Genomic DNA, 9,521 nt, shown 5'->3' with positions numbered 1-9,521 from the left:
ATGAAAAAAGGAGAAGTAACAACTGACACTGCAGAAATACAAAGGATCATGAGAGATTATTACAACCAACTATATGCCAATAAATTGGACAACCTGGAAGAAATGGACAAATTCTGAGAAAAGCACAACCTTCCGAGACTGAACCAGGAAGAAATAGAAAATATATACAGACCAATCACAAGCACTGAAAGCGAAACTGTGATGAAAAATCTTCCAACAAACAAAAGCCCAGGACCAGATGGCTTCACAGGCGGATTCTATTAAACATTTTGAGAAGAGCTAACACCTATCCTTCTCAAACTCTTCCAAAATATAGCAGAGGGAGGAACACTCCCAAACTCATTCTATGAGGCCACTATCACCCTGTTGCCAAAACCAGACAAAGATGTCAGAAGCAAAGAAAACTACAGGCCAATATCACTGATGAATATAGATGCAAAAATCCTCAACAAAATACTAGCAAACAAAATCCAACAGCACATTAAAAGGATCATACACCATGATCAAGTGGGGTTTATCCCAGGAATGCAAGGATTCTTCAATATAAGGAGACAAAAGATCTGTATGCAGAAAATTGTAAGACACTGATGAAAGAAATTAAAGATGATACAAATAAATGGAGAGGTATACTATGTTCTTGGATTGTAAGAATCAACATTGTAAAAATGACTCTACTACCCAAAGCAATCTACAGATTCAATGCAAAAGAATGAAATTAGAATACTCCCTAACACCATACACAAAAATAAACTCAAAATGGATTAAAGACCTAAATGTTAAGGCCAGACACTATCAAACTCTTAGAGGAAAACATAGGCAGAATACTCCATGACATAAATCACAGTAAGATCCTTTTTGACCCACCTTTTAGAGAAATGGAAATAAAAACAAAAATAAATAAATTGGACCTAATGAAACTTCAAAGTTTTTGCACAGCAAAGGAAACCATAAACAAGAAGAAAAGACAATCCTCAGAATGGGAGAAAATATTTGCAAATGAATCAACAAACAAAGGATTAATCTCCAAAATATACAAACAGCTCATACAACTCAGTAACAAAAAACCAAACAATCCAATCAAAAATGGTTAGAAGACCTAAACAGACATTTCTCCAAAGAAGGTATACTGATGGCCAACAGGCACATGAAAAGATGCTCAGCATCGCTAATTATTAGAGAAATGTAAATCAAAACTGCAATGAGGTACCACCTCTCACCAGTCAGAATGGCCATCATTAAAAAGTCTACAAATAACAAATGCTGCTGAGCATGTGGAAAAAAGGGAACCCTCCTACACTGTTGGTAGGAATGTAAATTGGTGCACCCACTGTGGAGAACAGTGTGGAAGTTCCTTAAAAAGCTAAAAATAGAGTTACCATACGATCCAGCAATCCCACTCCTGGGGATAAATCTGGAGAAAACTTGAAAAGATACATGCACCCCAATGTTCATTGCAGCACTATTTACAATATAATAGCCAAGACATGGAAGCAACTTAAGTGTCCATCAACAGATGAATGGATAAAGATGTGGTGTGTATAAATATATATACATATATACAATGGAATATTACTCAGCCATAAAAAGAAATGAAATTGAGTTATTTGTAGTGAGGTGGATGGACCTAGAATCTGTCATACAGAGTAAAGTAAGTCAGAAAGAGGAAAACAAATACCGTATGCTAACATATATATATATATATATATGTATGTGTATATATATATATATATATATATATATATAGAATCAAAAAAAAGAAGTTCTGATAAACCTAGGGGCAGGACAGGAATAAAGATACGATACAGACGTATAGAACAGACTTGAGGACACAGGGAGGGGGAAGGGTAAGCTGGGACGAAGTGAGAGAGTAGCATGGACATATTTACACTACCAAATGTAAAATAGCTAGTGGGAAGCAGCTGCATAGCACAGGGAGGTCAGCTCGGTGCTCTGCAACCACATAGACGGGTGGGATAAGGAGGGTGGGAGGGAGATGCAAGACGGAGGGGATATGGGGACATATGTGTACGTATAGCTGATTCACTTTGTTATACAGCAGAAACTAACACATTGTAAAGCAATTATACTCCAATAAAGATGTTAAAAAAGAAAGAGTGACTGGACTATATCCAGCACTCACACCACAAACACAGACACAGTTAAACACGTATCTTACATGTTCGTATCACCTCACAGTTAGCAAGAAATTCAAAATATCCTTCAAATATGCACCTGACTCGTAGCTAATACTCCATATATATTTATTGAATAAATCAATGAAATATATTATTTTCAACTGATCTAACTTTTTTTTTCCCAATAATTAGATTTATTTATATATTTATTTTTTTATTATGGAAAAATATACATAATTTACCATTTTAGCCATTTTAAAGTGGCATTAAGTACATTCATGATGTTGCACAACCACCATTATTACCCAGTTCCATTTTCATTATCCCAAATGGACACGCCATACTACAAATTTGTTTTTAAAGTGACAGACTTGTTTTGTGTGCAAAGATTTGTGAAAGATAATTGGTACGTAAGAGCTATTATATGCAAAAAAAAAAAGAGATATTAAATCGTGTGACAATTTTCCTATTAGGAAAGGATAAAGGATTAAAAAACAAACTTCAGTGTGATTCTATCTACAGAAACATAGTGAAATACATGTAGTTACACAGAATTAACACACAGTGTGTAGTTAATTCAAATATAGGACCTGGATATTTACGGAAATAACTTCCTGTTCACCACCTTGATGATCAAATTGGCCAGGAAGTCGACCAATTCTTCACTTCACTTTGATTATACAGATGCGAATGCCCTGATAGCACAGCCTTCTTCCTTCTCCAGTGGGGAAACAGCCATTTTCAATTCTCAGACCTTGCCAATGAAACCAAAACAAATTCCTGAAGAGTTTTGAGCGAGAATAATTTCAGTCACAATTGTCCTGTTAGTGGCAAGTGGGAGGTCCAGTCCTGAGTCTGCCGTTCACTAGCTGCACGGATGCAGAACCCACCAACCAGGCCTCCCTTATCTGTAAAACGTCAGGGCTGGACTTTGAGCCCTAAAGCCTCTTGTGACACTAGCCTCTGTCCAAAAACCTCCAAAGCTTTTACTGAAAAACTCTCTCAGTCTAAAGACAGCAAATATCTAAACACACAGTATTTACCCTTCTGATGAAATGGACGGTGTGGAATTTGACCCTTTTGACAAATCATGGATACAAAAGCCAACATTCTGTGAGTGTACAGACAGTGGAGAAACAAGTAAGCCAGATTCACTGACCAACGTACTTTTTAATGGGTATTTTAATGACATGAAGAAGCTAGTTCTGAGCTTTTATCTGCAGCACAGTTCTCCCCATGGTGCTGGGAGACTGGCACTGATCCATCCTCACCTGGTCTCCTTGGTAACAAAGGGCCTAGATCTGTGAGACGTTTGCAGGACATCTGGCCAGGATTAAAATGCAGATGACCACGATAAGAGATCAAGCCCTGGCTTTTGAAGACCCCCTGCTAATTAAAGACTCAGCAGCCTTGGGCTGGGATGTGGAGTGCCCAGAACTGCTGGCAGTCAGGTTGGCACAGTGGTTGAGAAGGTAGGCTCTGGAATCAGACTGCTTGGGACTAAATACCAACCTGTCTCTCGCTAAGGGTGGAATTTTGGGCAAGTTTTAATTCGCCTCTCTGGGTCTCAATTTCCTCACTGGTAAAAGGAGTTTACTAAAGTACCTTCTTCATGTAGTTGTTGTCAGGATTAAGTGCATTTAAAGACTGAAAGTACTTAGAGCAAGGGTTCAGCATGAAGTAGCCAGCAGTAGTAACAATGAGATGATTATGTAACACCAGTAAGAAACATAGAGCTTTTTTGAGATGACCACATGCAGCATTGTTTTTGGGAGATCCTGGCAAAGGTGGTGGGACTATAAAAACACAGCTGGAAAAGCCTCTGCTCTGTTCCTTAACAAGTACGCAAGGTTAGATTAGCATGGCAGGGATTTGAACAGCAGGAGAAGATTGTGAAGATTGAAATCGATGATTTTGGCATCAGACAGATCTGAGTTGGGATCCTAGCTCTGTAGATTACTAGCCGTGTGAACTCCAGTAACTCAATCTGTCTGAGCCTTACTTTCCTCAAATGTACAATGGGCAGAACCTACCTCAGAGGGTGTATTGATGATTAAATGGATGAAAAGTGCTCAGCACACTGCCTAGAACATAGCAAGGGGTCAATAAATATTAATGACTGTTATTACTAGGTCCCATCCTGCTCCACCTGGCCCAGTGTTGTCCCATATCCCTTAGTTTATACAGTTGTTCATTCATTTCATCTGTCAAACACTTAACCAGGACTAGCTTTGTGTCTATTACCAAACCTGACACCAAGAATTCAAAAATGATTATGAGGTGAGGTTCATGCTCCTAAATATCTAAGCAGCATAAATATCCTCCTAAATATCCTAATGTCCTAGTTTATTCTGAAAATGAATCATAGATCCACCAAGTAACAGGAGAGTCACCTTCGGAGTGCCCCGTGCACAGGTGTGAGATTACAGAGGAGGACCCAGGTGGGGGATGAGCCTGGTCAAGACTAAAGGAAGCTCCTGGAGGGTCTTGATGGCTGAGGAGAGACAGTGTGGTCTAGGGGTTAGGTACAGGCCCGTCTCAGATGGTTGTCATCCCAGATCTGCCCCCATGAGCTCATACGACCTTGGTTAAGTTACTTCATCGCTTCCTGCCTCAGTTTCCTCAGCTGTAAAATGGTGAAATGATAATACTTGCAGGATTAAATGAGTTAAAACCCAATGAAGCATGTGACTTTTAGTAAAAGCTATTGTTACGATGTGGGTAAGAGAAAGTGAGAACTTTTCAGGCACATAAGATATCAGGAGTTTTGTTTTGTTGTTTTGTTTTGAAACTAGACATTGCCCATGTAATGCCACCACTGAACCCCTTGAAGTCTAGAAAGACGGATCCTCCTAGTTTACCCCCAGAAGAACCCAATCTTCCTCGTGGCTTATCTGAAACACATGGGGCTCCTAAAGGCCTGCATAGATACTTATTTACCTGCCCTTGGGGCCACTTTTCAGCAAGGGTTGGCTCAGTATTATGTGGGCACCCGGAAGGCCCTTCTCCTTGGTCACCTACCCTCCCACCATCCACTTTCATCTCCCCAGGGTCCTGGCTTCATCCTGCCATTGGCCCTGAGCTGGAGCTAGTAAATGTCATCTCTCAGGGCTTCCCACAAATCCGTGACTGAGGTCCTGTTGCCTGTGTTTTTAAATTCTTCAGGGAGGGCACCCACTGCATAAGCCAGCCTCTTTCCAGCTAAAACCAATCACTTCCCGTAGAATAATTTGTATTGTATACTAAAGACCCCTTCCCTGCTAAGGTAGAACAGGGAGGGACAATGGGGGTGAACAGCGTTGACCCTACATAAAATACAAAAGTCCCTACTCAATTCCCCACACTGGAGTCTGGCATAGAGCACATTTCGTGGCTTGCTTTATTTATAAGCTCACCCAACGCCAAGCTTAAGCCCCTGAGGTCTAATTTAGGAGGGTTAAGTGTTTAGTGGAGGCTTTGCATTGCTGAAGAGAAGCTGGATAGAAGCATCACCCTCTGCCCAGATCGGGATTCTGATTCCAGCAGCATCCAAAGTCCTATCATCCCAGTGACTCAGTGAGCAGCCAGGCTCTGTGAGTCACCACGAAGCTTGTCACTGGATGCATTTGTCTGCTCGGGCCAAACAGCAGTTCGGAAGAGCTCTTTTATAGTTTGATGGTCTGGAAACAACTAAGGCTGTCTTCACATTCTGTGTTGTTGGCTCATTTCTGTTTGGGAAGAGCAGATGCTGCTAGGGCTTCCCTTACCCTTGACAGTGCTGAAGGAGCCTTATGGACTGATCCTTTCCCTCGCAGATGGGTAAGGACCAGTAGTTTAGAATCCCTTAATCAGCAAGCAGCATTTCTTGAACAACTAATGTAAACACTACAAATGGCTTGGTCCAGTGAGGGAGAGAGGTGAGGAGTACACCAATCACAGTAAAATGGGAAAAGACCAGAGGAGAAAGGTACATGGGAGGCCATGAGAGTGAAGAGAGCCAGAAGTAGCTTCCCAAAACAAGAACAAGTTGAGTCTCAAAAGAAGAGCATACTTTACAGAACACCTGTCCTGGATATTTTACTTACCTCATTTCAATTAATTCTCTCACCAGAGTCACAGAGCTAATAAGTATCAAAACTGGGGTTTTAATTAGGTTGGTTTGTACCCAAACCCATTCGACTTCATCCCACTGCTGAGGAACCAGGCAGGCCTGGGCAGGTGGGTTGCGGGACGGGATCTCAGGCCAAGGGAATCACCTTCCCAGCGGAGGGAAACCTCTGTGGACTCAAGTCAGACAGAAAAGGCCTGTGTAGAAATCCCTTCCCAGGTCTGAGGCAGGCACATGGCATCGTTTGTTGCTGGGCCCTGAAGTGGCCTTAGAATCTTTCCCAGTCTCACACTGTAGGACCACCGTGGATCAGATTTGAAACCTATTTGCCACATAGAAGAAGAGAATGGATCTGGAAGAGCCAGAGGAGTTCTAAAGGAACCTCACGGAGCCAGAGGTTCAGGAAGGATGATTTGAATTTTCTCAAGTTTTCGGTTGCCTTAGGGGGAAAAAGTTATTGACCTGAAAATTCCACTGCTAAAAAGCTGAAGCTAATGCTTACCTAAGGAAAAGGACCTGCGGTCAGGATGGCTTCTTTTTTTTTTTTTTCCACTCTTGTGCTGAAATTTCACCATTACTGCTGGTAAACACTTGTTGACTACCCCAAATTCAGACTCCAGAATGGTACTGAAAGCTTCCTAAAAGTGCCCAAAATTGGGCCTTGGCATAGAAAACTTAACAGCTGAACAGATTCACACAAGCTGCTTGCTTTGCTTTCCCTAATTAAAGCACTCTTCAGTTAAGGAGAAATGTTAAAGGCTACCCAACTTTGGTCGAAACATATATGTTAGGCTAAACTAACCTGAAACATCACTCTGACTCAGCCAGACTTTGATTTAAAACCTGCCTCGCTTTCTACCTCAAGTTTTTGAGCCCTTGGCTGATGTCTGATGCCCAAATAAGGTTAACCTCCACATCCCATTAAGAGGAAGAACTATTTCTCAGGTGGGTTTTTTTTTTTTTGGCTGCAATATATTTGTAATATTCTTCCAAGGGCTCCTGTGGACTTAAATATATGACATTCAAAAAATAATAGGTAAATGAATTTCTATCCATTTCACCGAGGGAGTTTTCCCATCCATTTGTAATCATTTTTTTATTATTTTCTTCTTGCAAGAAACAGAAGTAGAGGTGCATTCAGGCCACATGCGTAACTCTGGGATCAGCTCTCTGTGATGAAACTGGAAGCAAATCCCAGATGAGAGACCCAGCTGTTTCATATGAACATGGCAAAACCCCATGCTCCTGACCAAGTTGTCACACACAGAGCAGAACCATGGATGAGAGCCGTACAACATCTGTTGCCTGGGTAACCATCCATCCACTGAGCCAGCCCTGAGTCATAAATGGCGTGGAGAGGAGGTCTGCCAGGATAGAAGGCAGTGCAAACTCCTCTCATCCTTCCCCGTCTCCAGATATGGCCTAAGGATGCCATACAAAGTTAATAGAAACCTAATAGATCCCTAAGGACCTAAAGACACGTCTTTCCCTAACCCTCATTCAAAGATTCCTGGACCTCCAATAGTCTCATCACAAAAGCTCCCCAGATTCGTATCAGTGCTTAGCACATTACCAATGCTAAGCAACACTGCTCAAAATGCCAGTCCCTGACTGGTGCTACATCGTTCATACACTGGCACCTGGCTCCCAGCCTGCATTTTGAGTAGGACTAAATTAGAGAACCAACTCCTTAGGACCAATATGGCAGCCCACCAGAGCTCACACACTTACCTGTGGGGATGGGAAGACCTACCATATGGTTCTCCTTTCATGTATTCCATCACATCTAAGATGCTGCACACACATTTAGAGAGAAAAATTAATAATATGCCATCACTGAGTAACTAGTTCCAATTCTCTAAAAACACTCCTAGGTATATTCCCCAAAGAATTGAAAATAGGTATTCAAACAAAAACTTGTACACAAATGTTCATAGCAGCACTATTCACCATAGCCAAAAGGTGGAAACAGCCCAAATGTTCATCAGTGGATGAATGGATAAACAAAATGTGGTATATCCATATAATGGAATATTATTCAGCCATAAAAAGGAATGAAGTATGATATATATTATGACATGGATAAATCTTGAAAACATTATACTAAGTGAAAAGCCAGGCACAAAATGTCACATGCTGTATGATTTCATTTATATGAAATATCCAGAAAGGTAAATACATAGAGATAGAAAGTAGATCAATGGTTGCCAGGGACTGGGGGGGATGGAGAAGTGTGAGGAGGCTGCTTTACAGGTGTAGGGTTTCCTTTTGGGATGATGAAAAGTTCTGGAACTACATAGAAGTGATGGTTGCACATCACTGTGAATGTATGTAAAGCCATTGAATTGTATACTTTAAAAAGTTAATTTTAGGGAGTTACCTGGCAGTCCAGTGGTTAGGACTACACACGTCCACTGCAGGGGGCACAGGTTCGATCCCTGGTTGGCTAACTAAGATCCCACATGCCACAGAGCAAAAAAAAAAAAAAGGTTAATTCTATGTTAAGTGAATTTTACCTCAATTAAAAAAGAATAGTACAAGAAAATGTATAAAAAAGAGAAGCAGAAAGAAAAAATATTCCCCAGAGCTGCACCATCCAAAACCAAATACCCTTCGCACTTTGTTCCAGTTTATGTTCCAGAGTAATAATTCATAGTGCATTTATAATTTATATTTTGTTTTCACACTTAATGTTATTTCCAAACTATTGCCTATGGTCTGTATGTTCCATGAGCATAAACACTGGGTAAAACTTCCTTGCTTTTGTTTTTTCTTGGTATTTCTTTTTTTTTTTTATACAGCAGGTTCTTATTAGTCATCAATTTTATACGCATCAGTGTATACATGTCAATCCCAATTGCCCAATTCATCACACCCCCCCCCCCCCCCCCCGCTGCTATCCCCCCATGGTGTCCATACGTTTCTTCTCTACATCTGTGTCTCAATTTCTGCCCTGAAAACGGGTTAACCTGTACCATTTTTCTATGTTCCACAAATATGCATTAATATGCGATATTTGTTTTTCTCTTTCTGACTTACTTCACTCTGTATGACAGTCTCTAGATCCATCCACGTCTCAACAAATGACCCAATTTCTTTCCTTTTTATGGCTGAGTAATATTCCATTGTATATATGTACCACATCTTCTTTATCCATTCATCTGTCGATGGGCATTTAGGTTGCTTCCATGACCTGGCTATTGTAAATAGTGCTGCAGTGAACATTGGGGTGCATGTGTCTTTTTGAATTATGGTTTTCTCTGGGTATATGCCCAGTAGTGGGATTGCTGGATCATATG

Source organism: Physeter macrocephalus, chromosome 15 (assembly GCF_002837175.3).
Source record: "Physeter macrocephalus isolate SW-GA chromosome 15, ASM283717v5, whole genome shotgun sequence".
Classification (NCBI taxonomy): domain Eukaryota; kingdom Metazoa; phylum Chordata; class Mammalia; order Artiodactyla; family Physeteridae; genus Physeter; species Physeter macrocephalus.
This window is presented reverse-complemented; position numbering follows the sequence as displayed.